The sequence below is a fragment of the Microtus oregoni genome, unplaced genomic scaffold, assembly GCF_018167655.1.
Source record: "Microtus oregoni isolate MIOR12 unplaced genomic scaffold, Mior012 000067F_001, whole genome shotgun sequence".
In the NCBI taxonomy this organism is placed as follows: Eukaryota; Metazoa; Chordata; class Mammalia; order Rodentia; family Cricetidae; genus Microtus; species Microtus oregoni.
In genome coordinates this window covers 66,834-83,311 of record NW_024543954.1, presented here as the reverse complement: position 1 = coordinate 83,311, position 16,478 = coordinate 66,834, and positions in this window count along the sequence as shown.

Below are 16,478 nucleotides of genomic sequence, written 5' to 3'. Positions count from 1 at the left end.
TACCCATGGGAATTCCTGACCGGACAGAAATATGGGAGGCAAATGATATTCGCTTCAGTCCCTCAGCCCTCCCCTTCCCACCCTCTGTATCCATAAACACCAGTCGTTAATTCTAGCACCAGATCCCTATTCACTGCTCAAATGTGCAGTGTCCCCTCTGCCATATTCCCGTTCAAGTCTTACCGACTTCCAATCTGATCTCACAGTGCATAAAGTGGCTCTCAACATGCAGGAGTCTAGGTCTGTCCCAGTCTACACCTGCTGGATGATGCAATAGTAAATGTGGACTGTGCAATCTGGGGCCCAATTTAGGGATCACCCGCAGTAGTTCTTCCTCCGAGAAATCTGTGTGACCTCACAGGGTTGGCCTGCTCTGATCCAGCCTCCGTGGAGTCCTCGGCCACAGGTATCTATCTGCTGAGGACACAGAGGAAAACATAGGCACCTCAGTTACTTCCGGCTGCCCTCTGCTGGACCTTCCGAGCACATGCTCACCAGCAAGGCTGACTGAGCACCATCTAGCCCAAGCAACCATGCCCCCATCCATATGCGGGTACCACACCTCGGGCACAAGAGAGCCCACTGCTCATTCGGTGCCCTTAGCAATCACGGAGGCCCGCGTTATAGTTATAGAATGCAAGCTTTCCACCCCAGGCAGGGGTGCCTGCAGGAGCTTCTGCTTCCCTCAGGCGTGATGTTCTCAGCCTCACACACTTCCTGAGTTAGAAAACATACCCGGGAATATCAAGTTTGTGTTCAAGCCCACAAGCCAGGACATCCAGGCAGCATCTGTATCTCAGTCACAGAGAAAAGCGTCTGCACCCATTATCAGGCCACGCTCTTCCCGGCGTGTGTATTCCATCTGTGCAGGCCTACTGCGCCGTGCCTTAGAAAAGCCCTCCGTCTTCTACAACCTGCTTAAATATTGTCAGTTTTGCCATCCGGCTCCATCGATTCAGGCATCACCTCTAGTGCACTACCTTCGACAGTTACCTTTCCGATGAAAGCAGCAAAGTCTTCCCCAGAGGTGCACGGAGAAGGGTGCAAGATGGAACCCTGAAATCCCTGTCTCAACACATGCTTTGGCCCCGTGCCCGAGGCCTTCTGTCAAGAACTCGCACACGGTCTCCGTGTGCGACGTCCATTCACGTTTTGTCCAGATGGGAACTTCCAGATGGCTCCCCTCCCTGTGGTGAGACAAACAGACGGGGCCCAGTCTGACGAGAGGGTGCGAGAAGGGCACAGAGCGTATTGTTCACACGCAGGGGCCGAGATACAGGGAGAGATGCCGATGATGGGCTGCTGGGTCAGAGGGAAACCCCAGCTGCACACCCTGTAACACAGCCCAGCTGATGCTTAACCCATCTGTGAGCAGAGCAAAGACTCCGACCCGGGCACAAACTAACACCCGTCGAGGGAACAGACGCTGCCCCTTCTTCAGGTGCTCTCATACCGCACTGACTTTTTTTTTTTTTGCCTCAGTCTGCCTAGCTGCGATTAGTGGCCACTTTAGAGGCGGCTGTCTTTTGGAGGCATTTCTTCCCTTCTTGTGTCAGGTCTCCAGGCCAAGAGATCTGGAGACCTCGGCTTCTATCCTCCAAGGGAACTGCCAGTCCTCATCCACGTTTACCTCCTCCTTAAATGCCTTCCAGCTTCTCTCTCTCAGACAACACAAGCTACAACTCTCTCGGGTAAGGTGCCATCGCACCAACACGGCCATTCTGTCAAGAGCACGTGTGACAATCATTGCCAAACAGCGACGAGGCAGCCATTTATGTAGGTTGGCGAGCTATCCTTTCAGGATATCCTTTCAGGGCCTGAAAGGATAAAGCTGGCACCAACGCGGTGAGGTGTCACCCGAGGACAAAGAGACAGGGCTGGCTGAGCACCAGTCCTTGGAGCTTCGCGTCAAACAGTAATAGCCAGAACCTTTCCTGTCCCACGAAAGAGCCAGCACGTACCCACGGCACACTCACGGGCCCAGCTCACATTCACTCAGGATGGCTGCAGGCACCTACCTGTGTGCCTCGCGTGTCTGTCTAGTGATCCCACGTCTCCGCTCTGTGAGTATCTTTCGCTAATGTATCTGTAACCAGGAAAGAATGGCTTGTCCCCATTGTCATGGCAACCACAGTGTCATAGGAAAAACGTTCTCCCCTAGTAAGAGGCCAGTTCTCGGTAGAAATCAGGAAGGAGGCTGCCTGACTGTTCACTTACATCTCTGTCACCTAGTTCCCCCACCATCCCCTGCAGCTGCACGCATGAAACAGAGTAAGCATGCACACAACGACAGAAGACGATGTTGCCTGCCATTCCAGGGTGCAGGGTCCTTGGTGCTGGGCTTTGACAAGGGGCCGGGACAAGGCAAGACAAGAGCTGACAGGCTCCGTTCTACCTTCTACTATAATAAGATCAGGCAGGGGCCAGGTCTGAGAAGGACACCTTTTCACCTGACAGAATTTGGAAGGCAGGCACTTTGTCTCTCCAGCTGGAAATAAGTGTTCTAGGTCACTTTGCAACAAATATGGAGGACCGGGAACCTCCAGGAAACCAGGTGGCAGCATCATTCCCCCCACCCCGTCCTCACAAAAAAAAATTACATGGTGAATCTCAAGCAGAAAGGAGAGAGAACCCACTTCAAATGGCAGGAAGCTTTGGAAACCTCAAAGCCATGCACAGTGACATATTTCCTGCAGCAGTGCCACACCCCCAAACAAACCCAAACAGCAGCCATCTAGGAGAAAAGAAGTATTCAATATCCCCAGGCGGTGGAGGCTATCTCATTTAAATCAACACACCACACACACTCACACACACACACCACACAAACACACTCATACACAGACACACTCTCACACAGACACCAAACAATACACACACACACCACACACACCACACAAACACACTCAGACACACTCTCACACAGACACCAAACAATACACACACACACACACACACACACACACACACACACACCACACAAACACAGACCTCTTACACCTGTTTAAGGTAATGGCAGAACAGAGAACAAAGTTAAGTTTAGGGGAAAAAAATTAGGACCAGGGAATTGAAGGGGGTGTTTCTGACTGTTTTTTCCTGGAACTCACAAGAATTCTTAGGGTTTGTGAAAAAAGAAGTTTCAGACATATACATTGTGTAAACAGTAGCATATTTATGTCAGAATGGCTGTGACAGATATTATTGCACAATGAAAAGTGTTAAGACTACGGAAGACAGCGTGTGAGAGAAATTTGATAACTTGTGTTCATAACTTGTGTTTATAAAAGCTCACACCTTTATAACCTGCAGGTCTTGTATTTGTATTTTACTGAAATTTGTTTGGTGAGGTTGTCCTTTTAAACTGACAAAACCTCTCAGCTGTCAAACTGCATCAGAGATCTTTGAGAAGGATGAAATTTTACTTGAATTACTGATTAAAAAACGACAGAGGACTTACTTGTTTGGCACCTAGACCTCAGGGTTCTCCGTGGTCACTGAAGGTCGCGTTTGCCTTTTGATGTTTAGAGCAGGGCCTGCCAGGCTCCAGAAGATCCTGCGGGCTACGAAATCTGTAGGCAGACAAGCCTACCTTGACCTGAGCAGCTAGGCTGTCGATTCCAGAGATTCTTTTCGTGTCTGGAGATCCTCAGTTCAGATGAAAGGCAGTTTTTCTCGGTGGTCAGCGCTTGGCAGTCGAAGCAAAGTGTGGATGGACGTTGTTCTGTGCCCATTTGCTTTCTGTCTTCTTTGAAGGAAGTAGAGTGCTGCTGCTAGGAGCCAACCTGTCTCTTTTTGTGAGGAAAAGTTTATTAATAATTAAATATTTAAATGCCATGTCTCCCAGATCTCGGAGCAGTTGTGGGCCGTTTATCAGGTGGAACTACAGTATAGAATCTGCCTGGAGAGCCGGGCCTGAGCTTGACTGTACCGGCTCTTAATTTACCAGGCAAGATTTACATTTGTAAAAAGACAGAAAGAAAAAAAAATGCTTGCAATAGAAGGTTAAGGGCAGAACTGACAATAGTAGAGAACATCTTACTACATTTTAAATGAGGTTTGGATCAAATATAAAGTGTTTTTGTAAGAAACTTAAAAGTACATGCCAGCATAAAACATAAGACTTATTGTTTCTGTAGTCTGAAATGAGATGCAATGAACAGACAATTATAACATTTAACGGTAAACATAGGTGCACCTAAGTTACATGTACGAACATACACACAGAGGGAACAGGAATTGGGCAAAGTGGATGTTCTTGGTGCGGCCAACCTAAGGCGTGCCACTGCACAAAACACACAAGCAACAGAGTCAGCACTGGGGGAGCAGACAGGGAAAACTTCAGTAAAGATGACAGGACTTGGTCATCTACCTGGCTCTCAGTTAAGATGTCGGTGAAGTCATCTGACCTCAGTTAAGATGATGGTAAGTTCACCTGACCTCAGTCAAAATGGCAGCGGGACATATAGTGTATGGAAAAGCCACGAAATTTGAGCCGCAGGGATTTTAAGTTTAATAAAAAGAGAGACCCAGAGGCGTGATCCGCCCTGTACCGAACCACCATACCACAAGCCGTGGTGGGGAGCAAAAGGCTGGAATTGAAAACAGCCGCCTCATGGATCCGACCAATCTTGTTGGCAGCAGTAGTGGTGGCAGGGACAGTTTGAGGAATCTCCTTCCGTTTGTTTGTATGTTGACAGTAGTTAGAAAGCTCCCATAAAAGTGGAGCCTGGGGGACACTGGCGGAGTGAGGGAAGGAGCTGAAGAATTAGGACATTAAGGCCTGGGGTCTTAGGGCCTCTAAAAGGCACTCATCCCAGGGAATGGCTGGACTGACGGACATGGATGAAAGCCTGTGAAAATGGGGACACCACAAGGCCTATAGGGGGACATCTCCCATCTAAGGGCGGGTGACTAGGCTTCAGGGCCCGCGAGGTGATCATGGGCCTCACTTCCACCCTGGAGTGGACAAGGCCCAGAAGGGCTGCCTGGGAAAGCTTCCTGAAGGTGCTAGGGACCCCGAGGCATGAGCAGGACCGCTTGTACGCCCCTGCAGAGACTCGGGGCCTTCCACATGGCTCGTTCAGTACCCTTTGAGCATTCCCGCCATTCCTCACAGGTCCTTACTTCCACATGTGGGAGCATTGCAAACAGGGAGCAGAGGTGTTCCGGGCACTTTCAGCCCTTCCTAGGTGAGTTTCCAGTTTGTGCATGCACAACCGAAAGCTCCAAGTCAAGTATGCTTCATTGCAGGGTCGGTCTCAAGACGGACCAGCGCCAGCCTGGCTCACATATGCTGACATGGTTTTCTATAGAGGTAGAACACTTCCCCATAGTGAGGCCGACCTGGGATGCCGCCCCCTCCCTCGCCCACCCGGAGGACCAAGAGCTAAAAGGGAGTCTGAGGATTGTGGAGAGCTGCGTCCCTCTGGGTGAGTGAGTAGTTACTGAAACCCAGGTTAGTCTCTGAGATGACGTCCTGAGCCCAAATTCCCCAGTGGAGTGGAGGAGGCCTGGAAGGGCTGTGTGGAAAGCTCTGATAGGAAGCAGGGACTGAGAAGAGTGGGCGGGACGATATGGGTGCTCACAAAGGACCAGGGACCTACCACATGGCCCTTTCTGATGTCTGGGCCAGTGAGACATTCATCCGGGTCCACAGGTCCACAGTTGTGCTGAGTCAAAACACGAGTGTGGGTGTTTAAGGTCCTCCCGAGCCTTAAAGGGAAATTTCCCCTCGACACGTGCATACGTGTGTGCATGCCTGCGTGCATACGTGCTTGTGTGTGGTTGTGGGCGGGCCTAAAGACATTGGACAGGAGCACGCCTGCTCACGCGCCCACGCTTTTCCACAGAGGCCGACGATTTACCGGAAGTGAGAACTGTCTGTGACCACTGCCTTGGGGAAGCCGGGTTTCGGGTCGCCCTCCCGAGGCCATTCCTCTAGGTGAGTGACCAGGTGTTAGGACCCAGGATCTTCCCTGAGGTGGTTGGTGCCTGGCTCCTGAATTCCACACCACATCTCCTCTCCTCATGGCCCAGGTTCCCGGAGGAAAGTCTAGGAATGCTTTGTGAGGGACGCGGGACTGAGAAGAGCGGACCAGAAACAGGGGTGCTTGGGGAAAGACTTAGGGACCTCCCCATGGCCCGTTCCGAGGTCTCTGGGCACTTCTGATGTCCTCTGGGACATCCGTGGAGGGCGGGCCTAGGTGAAAGGGGCGGTGGGTGTTCAGGTCCTCGCAAGCCTTAATCCGCTCTATTCCGGGACATGCGTGTGCCACCCCAACACTCAAGTCACGTATGTGTCATTGCCCCGTGGGCCTAGCTAGGTGTGACGCACCTTCGTGGGTAAGGAGGGTCTGTGGGGATCAACGTGAATCCTGTCCTCCTAGGTTTGTGACGAGGTATGGGGCCCCAGGAGAGCCCGTGATGTCCAGAGCCTCGCTTCTGAATGTGACTGGAAGAGGCCAGATTGAGCAGTCTGAGAAAGCTGTGCTGGGGCCCCACGGCCTGAGGGCACTGGGCAGGGCAGTTTTGCCTGCTGCTGGAGGGACTAGGGACCTTCCAGGAGGCACCTTTTGTACCTCTTGGGCATTTTCCAGATTGGTCCAGGGCAGAGAGCTAGACGGGCGGGCACACCGAGAAGAGGAGGTGCTCTGGGCCTTTCCCACCCTCGATAGTGCGGTCCTGTTTCAGCCATGTGTGACTGCAAGCCCAGAGTCCCTAGACATGATTTCTAGGTGAACCTTACCATAGAAGTGGAAGAGCCTTGGTTAGACCCTTGCCTACCCTCCTTTCCGCTCTTCCAGAATCAGGGATTCTTAGGTTCAGGAAGTGAGGACGAACTAGGTGTGATCCCCCTCAAGTGGAAGGACAGTCTCAGAGGATGGTGGTGAAGCAGGTCCACCTTGGCGAGTGACTGGTCACTAGGGCCCGCCATGGTGGCCCTTGAGGTGATGTCTGGAGCCTCCCTTCTGCATCAGACTGCAATCAAGGACAGAGGGGAGATCTGAGAAAGCTCTGTCAGGACCGCAGGGCCCTGAAGGAGTGGGCAGGACAGCATGTGTTCTGGTGAAGGAAGTCCTGTCCCTTCGAGCCCCCGTCACTGCAGTTCCCGGACCAGTCGTGTGCACCTTCAAGTCCAGGTCAACACACAAGCTTCCTTACTTGCATGGGTCTAGTCCTTTAGCTCCTTGCAGCAGGCTCATCCATGCATGCCTGCATGCTTCTCCACCTGATCACACACCATCCCATTCGGGGATGTGGGGCCCACTCAGGTGGGACAAGCTTCCCAAGGGAAGAGAACTCTCAGGGAAATGTGGCTGAAGTGTGGTCACGTTATCTGGGTGGGTCCCTCTTCTGAAGATCTGGTGGTTCCAAAATCAGAGTCAGCCTGGATCCACAGTACTTGGTGCTGTATCACCTACCACACACGCCAGGCACTACCCCACCCCCATTCTGCCACACACACACACACACACACACACACACACACACACACACACACACTCACACACGCACGCACACACACAGACAAACACACACACTCTCCTCATGTCTGTGCACCAGCTGGGCCCACATGCGAGGCATCTCTCATGCATAGGAGTTGTTCCAGCCAGTAGGAAAGCATGCTTGTGGAGGCAGGCAATGTCTAGGTGTTACCTTCCTCTAAAGAGAAAGAGGTTTCTGAGGGAAAGGTCTTGGAGTAGGCTCCTCTTGGTGGGTGACTGCTAATTCAAAGAGAAACTGTGTCAGAGTGTGCGGAGGTGATCAGGCTTGTGCCTGGAAGATCCAAACTTGGCCTGTGAGGTGACTTGTCGAGGGGCAAATAGAAGGGCCCCCGGGGGCTGCACTTCATCACAGAGGGGTGTGGATCGTCATGGGGCTCCCTACAAATGCCACGGTGAAAAGAGTAACGATCCCCACGAGATCAAGATGAAATCTGTGTGCAAATACCTTAGTTATTTAGCAGATGTTGGTTCAAACTTCTAGAGGCTGACCCCAGGCGGGTTGTTTTTGACACGATTAAATAAAGCACAATTTGGGGGAAAAAATTCTTGGTAACGATGATCTCAGTAACATGTCCAGAATGAATATGGAGGCCTGACTACATAGAAACTCTCTTGCAACGTACATGTGACCTCTACCACGAAGATGGGTTCTATAGCTTAGGGACCTGGGGTCTGGTGTGGCTCAGTCACGCGGATAGCGTTGAGGTCACCAGGCCGTAACGTCCATGGGCCATCTCCCCTAAGGATGGGCTCTGTTGACCGAGAAACCAAACTAAAGGTGAAGGTCTAGGGAGGGAGAGTCAAACATAATGATCTGGGAGATCCGGGTGTGGCCTGGCTCTGCAGGCAGCACAGATCACCAGGCTGTTAACAGCATCCTCTCCAGGTCTTCTGGTTGGAAAACAGACGTAGGCATCCCTTCTGTTGACGAGACTAGCCTGGGTGCTTACCGTTCCTAGTTCCCATAGTGCTTGTCTGTGAGCACAGGGGCCTCATGCCCGCTTACAGGCTGTGTGTCACTCCCTGTGCGTGGGTATATTGGCGAAACTCTGCATTTGCCTCCATTGGGTCCTTCAAGGATGTTGGAGTCCATGTGTTGCTTCTGAGACATGCAGACTCAGAGTGGGTAGGGATTTCAGCTGAGTGTTCAGCAGGACTCAAGCGTGAAGTGCAGAGACTTGGCTCCAGTGACCCCATTGGCCGTCAGTGGGCTGGTGTCTGGGTTAATGGCCACTTGGTTTGGGGCCAGCCCAAGCAGTCCTATCCTGGGGCCAAGAAGTCAGCAGAAAGGGCCGAGACTGAGGGCTACAGGGCTGTGGAGAGCTCTGCATTCAGACAGAAAATTGGGACAGAAGGTGATTGGATGTTGCGGGATATCGGTGTCATCCTCCTACCTCCTCTTGGCTGCAGCACAGAGAGTGCCAGGACTCATGGCCACAGCCTGTGCAGTCCGGGTCCCTGTTTCCATTGCGACCACGACATTCTTCTCGGTGTCTTTACTGTCTGTGTGCACCAACATTTCAGGAGTCGTCCCCAGCCCCGCAGAGCCCCAGCCATGTCAAGCAAGGAGCAGAAACATACAGAGAGAAGTGCCAAGCGCCCTAGGGTTGATCAGAATCTCCCACCAGATGACTTGCAGAACCCAGGTCGAGTCACCCCCGGTAACAACTGATATGGGGCATATGGGTGGGGGGGATCCTAACCGAGGGGGGACATTCTGCTACTCCTCGACAGGTGGAGCACCGGGGTGGCCTAGTACTCACCGGGTCTTTCCCCGGAGTTCCAGGTGTGGGTGTGGGGATTCGCGTGCTGAGAAGTGATTCTCAAGCACGCTCTGGGGTTTCTGTCCCCACCCGATGTTCTTCCCCGTGGCTGGGGTGCAAGGGAGTTGGCCTTGGCCAACAGGCCTCTGAAGAACCCGTGGGCCACGGTGGTTTTCCTTGCAAGGCTTGTACAAACACAAGTACCTGCTGTCCCCAGACTCAGGCCTAGTTGAATTTCACCTGGGTGGGACTAGGGTGGGTCATGAGTTCCTGGAAGAGTACTTTAAAACTGCCCTCGGCGATGGATTCTGTGGACCCCAGACTGAAGCTGTTTCCCACGTGGGACCATGAGAACAGCACACTTCATTCACAAAGGTTTTTCCTTTCTTCTCGGTGCAGCAAACAATCCGGCGGCTGATACCAGTGAGATGGGCAGCTGTTCCTCAGGATCAAACGTGCAGGAGGCCAGGTGATGTCTTAAAGCAACTTTGGCCTGACCCAGGAGGTAGTTTCAGTGTGGTTTTGTGCAGAAACTTCTGCCTTTTTCTGGGAGACGGCTACAAACGGAGAGTTTGGTGTTTCGTGAAATAAGCCAGCACCAGAGACGACAGTCAGCTGTTTTCTCTCATTTGAGGATCCCAGATTATAAATAGGTCCATAAAATGATATCACCCGAACTCAGAAGGGAGACTGGGGAGAGGCAGGCAATGGCCAATAGAGGGGAAGGTTTGAGGAGTGGAGGCCGACTCTGGAGGTGGAGTGTGGTCACGTGGCATGAAGGTTGAAGAGACACTGCTGGGTAATAGAGGAGGGGATTGAGGATGGAGGAGAGTGAATACGGCTGTAGTTCACGAAAGACGGCTGGGCACACCTCTATGAAACCCGTCAGTGCTGTACAGTGAATGGGCTCCGGTCAGCATGTAGTATACCAACCCCTAGGCTGTCACAACATAACACAAAGCCGCTGCTTGCGGAGAGGAGACTCTTTGTGGAGCCCAGTGCAGTTGGGCTGGGAAGGCCAGGGATGCAGTTTTCCTGAGTCATCCAGCACCCAGCCTGAGGTTGGTTTCCTGGGGATATGGCTGACTTTGAGTCACCCACGCTCCAGTAAGTAACCCTTAACCGTGTGTCCATATGTATCTGCAGTGAGCTCTTTGGTTCCCTGTGAAAACCTGAGTAAAGGGGTAAGACCAATGACCCGGGAGAGGCAAATCCGACTTTGCCTCACATGAGCGCTGGTCTCTCCGAAATCGCGTGCCTCGCCTGCCTTTCCTTCAGAGCGAAGTTAGGATGTTTGTCCTCAGTTAAGGATTCTTGTGTGCATTTTCCACAGGGAGCCTGTTCAGAAGAGGATACGGGATTTCAAAGGTGTGTTTGAGCAGGTCTTGCTAGTCCAGGAGCTTTCTTTCCGACCCTACAACTCAAGCGTGGTGAGAACGTGGTCGCCTGTCAACAGGACAACAGGAGTCTGTTAACAGTTCTGTCGCTCAGGGGATGGATTTTTATCATCATTATTATTAATTTTTGGAAGAGTAAATTGCCATTGTCGTCTAGGGGCTACCTTTAGCTTAACTTTTCACTAGCTGCTCTGAACAGGGGGATGTCGCAGCTGTCACTGAGGCGGGGAGAAGGGGGGGGGAGAGTGTCCTGCTTCCTGCATTGCACTGGAGATGATGGGCAAGCAGGTTGATCTCTGCTTTTTATCTTACTGCACGAATGGTATGTGGCATTTCGGCAGCTGTTTTTCACCTTCTGAATTAAGTCACTTTTCTGGCTTTCCAAAGTTGCCCTCCTCCAGGAACCCCTGCCCAAGAAGGGCTTGGAGAGCAGCATTTAGGCCGTACACACCCGTGAGCCTGTCAGGGAATGGTGAAGGCAGCCAGGCCGTGGCCCGGCAAGAAGAGTGTCATGGCGTGCGAACGAACATCAGCATCACGCATGCCACACTAGCTTGTGGTCTGTCGTCCACGGTAACCAAGTCAGAGTACCACACGCCCCTCAAGCTGAGACAGCTTTTTTTTATTACTTGTGTAGGTGACCCTAAAACAGCATTACAAGAGAGACATCGTCAATTCTTTGCCGGTGTATAGAGTCAGTTCATGCAAGCAAGGATGTCCGACAGCATTCCTTCTTTGTGGTACAAATGAACTGCTTGGTTTTTGAGGTTTCCAGAAAACGGTTTGTCAGTTCAGTGGTGGTCACTCGTCAAAGCACGATGCCCCCGTTTCTGTATTGCTAGCACAGAGGAGGTAGAGGCGGGAGAAACCAGAACTGGAGGTCGTGCTCGCTTACCTCTCAGGTTTGAGACCGGCCTGGGCTACGCAAGAGGCGGTCTAAAATTTAAGAAAAGAAAAATAGAACAAAGAACAAAATGAACACCAGATCTGTACATACTCCTTCCTGTTACCGTGTAGGTGGTATGTCAGGGATGAAAGAGCACCTCTTCCTGTGGCTATTTGATTTAAAGTGATACCATTTCCTTTGTCGACTAGGGGACATTACCCGGTCCTTCCTGGCAAAGAGGAAGCAGTTTGAAAAGGATATACATGCCTCTTTCAGAATCCTGAATGCAAACCTCCACAGTATTTTCAAAGCGCAGCAGAAGTCAAGGTAAAGTTGTGACCGACCCTCTGTAAAGGAAACCTGTACCGCTTTCGCTCTTCCTTCCAAAGTCACTCCCGCCTGCCATTGTGACACTGTGCTGAGTGGAGTCGCTAATGGGACCTAGGTAGCACTGCATTTTCTCTGTGAGCTAGTCCTGTCCATAGCTGGAGGACCGCCCCCCTCGTTTATGCCGCTCAGGTGTGTTAGCTGCAGCAGGACTGGTAAGAGAACAGTTCCTCACCGGTCAGATGACAATACAGATAATGTCCTGTGAGGAAGGCCAGGCCTCTGTGGTCCTCAAAACTGTACCTTTTAGGATGTGCCATCGGCGCTCTCTTTGGTAAATCGTCGTCCCCATGTGGGGAAATGGTTCTGTGCACTCTTTGTGTATGTGACTCCGAGAAGATGAAGGGTATGTTGCCTTCAGTACACGGACTTGGGCTTTCAGGATCTCTAGGTTACTCCATAAGGGGAAGGGAAGATGAATCTAATTTTAAGCCGAAATGCAATCTTAGGAAACATATGCCTCCGAGCATCCTCGGCGTGCGAGAGGGAAGACGCACAAAGTGATGACACCGGTAGCAAATTAAGACAAGTTCTTCTGGGACGAGAGTGATATTTCCGCCTCTCAGGAGACAATTTAATTCATGCCCCCTTTCTCTTTTGTGCCTGGCTCTTGTCTCAAAATGTGAAGTGTGTGCATGCGTCCTTGCCGTAGCCTCACACAGCGTGACAGTGCTCAGTAATTGTGACTGTGTTTCACAGGCAAGAGCTTCACGCCATGCACTCCCAGATGTTTGAGTCGCTGCATCAGGGGTGGCTGGACGATGTGGAGAGTTCAAGGAAGCAAGAAGATCACCTCGCTGTGAGTGTCGCTCTTAGCTTGGAATAGAGCCACCTGTCTGTTTCCGAAGTGGCAGGGCTTTGATGCTTTGATGCTGCATATCGCCACGGAAAGGGACCCGACAGGACAGGACGGGACATGAGCATCGGGAGACAGGGAGGGTGGTGCTTGTGTCCCCGAGAGACTGGCCATCCTCTCCAGCTTGCTTCTTTTTCTGTGGAGGGGTGGTGTGGTCATGGCTTAGGAGCCAGCATAGGAGGGAGGCGGAGTAGGCACTGCTTGGAGAGCGCAGGAGAAGGTATGGGCTTGGGTGCTCAGAGGGAAAGCTATACCATCCGTGCAGTGCAGATGCCAAAGGTGCAGGACAGGGTGAGGGTGCGGTCCCAGGTAGACTTCTGACACAGTGACGAGGGAGGCAGAGTGAGAGCAGTCCCTGTGGCTGTGGCAGAGCAGGTGGAGGCTTAGCGTTCAGAGGTAGCTAAGTGTTCATGGACACAGACTAGTGCTGTCTTTGAGGAGTCTTTCATCCTGATGGAGGACAGGGCGGTACTCCCAAAGATGCTGACTTCCAAAAGTAGGGAAGCAGAGCCTGGAATCTGAGGGAGATGGAGACAGATTCCAGTCTGGCGGTGAGGAGCATGTTCTCCGGACCCCACTGATTGCCATGCAGCCATAGTCCTGCTGCTTGCTCCTCATGAAAACTCAGAAAATGAGTCACCTCCCTGCCTCAGTTTCCTAGGAGGGTGAAAGCAGAGCCGTGAAGAATCCCCGCCTTTCTAGACTTTGTGTATCGAGTGCTTGCAGTTTTTGACATGTTGCTGTGGAATGTTTGACCACAGGAGCTGCAGTATGTTTGCTATTCGTCTTCCCTGCCCTTCTTATTAGGTCGATAATACAGTTGATGGGATGATGTCACACTCCGGGGAATGACTGATTGATGAAGAACTTTGGGGGGGGGGGGGGAGGGTTGGGAGAAGGGATTCCTTGGAAGCTAGTCCGTGCCCTCGGTGTCTTAAAAATACTTTGTGAATAAACAAAAGAACGTTTTGTGCTTAATTTTGGCGAGTGAGGAGGGAATCCACAGATGAGGTGGGGCTTATGTTAATTTCAAACTGAATAACGATTTTATAGTATTTTTGCACCAGCTAGACGGACTATCTCCCTCTGTGACAGGTCAGGTCTTGTTATGTTGCTTTTGGCACTGAAGGGCATGTCTTCAAACGCGTTCTTGAAATGTCAGCACACAAAACAACACGGGAAGCGATTTCTGTGACTGGCAGCAGGGTTGGATGTTCAGTTGTACTGACATTTTGTCATTATTCTCCTACGTTTCAGCTTATAACTTGGAAGCAGATGAAGATTTTACAGAAAGCTATAGGGGATCACGAAACTACGATTGGAAACGCTAAAGATTTACGTGACACATTTTTGAAGGTCTGGTAGATTGCACTTGTCAACAGAACACACCCCTATGCCATGCCACGTGTCTATAAAAGGAGAAGACAGATTGGCCCTTTCTCAGCTTGTGGGAGAAGTAATTAGTTTTGCAGAGCATGATCACACTCTCTTGGGAAAATTTTCCCCACACCTAGGAGCGATGCTAAGGTTTGTTTGACCTGGGAAGCCGATGACAGTGTTGGGGGCAGCTTTCTAGCACAGGAGCTGGTGACGAGAGCTCTGCTTAGAGAGGATCACAGTGCATCGCAGTGATGAGTTATGGACCTCCGGTGACATTGCGATGGAGATTGGCACGTCTGGGGATCCTTCTGGTTTTCTCTGACTGTTTGGATTGGACAGATCAGTGAAATACACAATGGGCAAGGGTAGCTTTTATTTTCTTTCATACATTTATAGTCTTCCGACATTAGCATTGTTCTCCAGTGTTGGTGGTCATGCGTTTCAGCATCTCCCCAAGAGATGTGGGAAATGAAAAAACTGGTAGAGGGTTAATCCTCTTTGAACTGCGAGCTGGCAGTTCTACCCTTGCTGAAGCTCCAGGTCCTAAGTGACCTCTGTATATCCAGGGATTGAAACAGCCCTTCAATGGGAATTCTTTTTGATGCTCTCATTAAAATGCTCTGTGAAAGATCTCTCCTCAGACCCGACTCAGATGCCCTATCTAAAGTGCTCCATGTGTCATAGTAAGTTGAATGTTTTCAGGATGCTGGCGAGAAGCTAGGTCTGTCTTCTCTGAGCAAGTGTGAGTACCCCTGTTGGTACCCTAGTGAATATTCCTAGCACCCCCGTGTACTCCAGGAATGTGCCTATAAGCCCAGAGTGGAGAGGGTAGAGACAAAAGGATCCCTGGGGCTTGTGGGACCACCAGAACAGTCAAACTGTAAAGCCTCGTGTTTCGTGAGAGACCCTGCCTCAAAACTTGATGTGGTGAGGGGTTCTGGAAGGCGCAGGTGTTCCCGAGTGCACACGTATGCTTGCAGACAGGTACACGTGAAGGAAATCACTTTGAATTTGTTATGACCTCTGGTCGCCATACTCAGACACATGTGCATGCACACTCTCCTGCACCCCCATGCACGCAGAAATATAAGTTAGTATTCAAGACCTTGAGAGCCACCTACATACATCTAGGCCTTTAGGAAGAGCTTAAGAAAGGGAACATGCAGCTCTAATGCAGCTGAGTACTGCCTGGGAGCCTGTTGGAAGAGCCACCCAGAAAGGCTCCCTTCTAACTGTGGGTGCTCAGTGTGAGCAGCAGCAGTAGCTCAGAGGGAGCCTTGTGACTGGGTTTCTCTGGCTTCCCAGGTGGTCCCTTCTGCCCTGTGCTCGCTCTTCTCGCTCTCCCTCTGCTTCTCCACCCAGGCTTCCCTCCTTTCCTAGTCCTCAGTTCTGCCTCTGAGAGACTGTTGTCCTGAAACACGGCCTTTCCCTCTCCCAGATTTCCCGGTGGCCTTCTTGCTTTGTTCTCTCTGTTTCCTGTGTCCTCCGCACAACACCCTCTAACACACACACACACACACACACACACACACACACACACACACACACCACCCACACCTTCTTGAAAGCTTCACTGGCTGCTTGCTTCTGTCTCCCCGTCTTCCCTGCCAGAGTACCAGCTTCTCCTGAAGTGACTCCCATTCCCTACCCATGCTTTGCTTCTGTTTTGTGCCCAGAAAGCACCATGTGCGCTGTCTTCCCTAATGTTTCTACTGCTTGCAGTCGCCATCTGTGTCCTCTTCAGCCGCCAGCCCAGCAAGCTCCCCTTCCATACCTGTGTTCAGCTAGTGTGCAGGTCATCTGTTCCTAAGCTGCTCTGGACCCTGGGAATAGGGCAGGGACTGGACCGGCGTTTTGCCCTTTTCTGGACAGAGGGCGACACACTTCTTTCTCCTCTGTGTCCACCCCTGCAGTGTCCTTTGAGAGAACAGAGGGATTTGAGTCCTGGCTTGAGCTTTCCTTAGACCGAAGGGTCGTGGGGTTGCACACTGTGTGTTCTTCGGTGAAAATCACATTCTATGGGCATGGCAAATGGCTCCTTCCTCTGGGCAGCCTTGGGGGTGTCCAGTGTGGGAATCCTTGGGGAGTCTCCAATGTGGGCCCATGCCTGGCCTCCCAGGTCTGCCCCACGTGAGGCCTTTAACATATCTCCACCCATTTTCCAGATAAGTCCCTTTGCTCTTCTTGTCCCACAATGATACCACCTTAAAATGGGGGACTGGAAGGTTTCCTGAAGTGGAGTAACTCTTTAGATGTGCTGAAGTAGCCACTGTTCTTACTCTGAATTCCTAACAAGCATCCTTT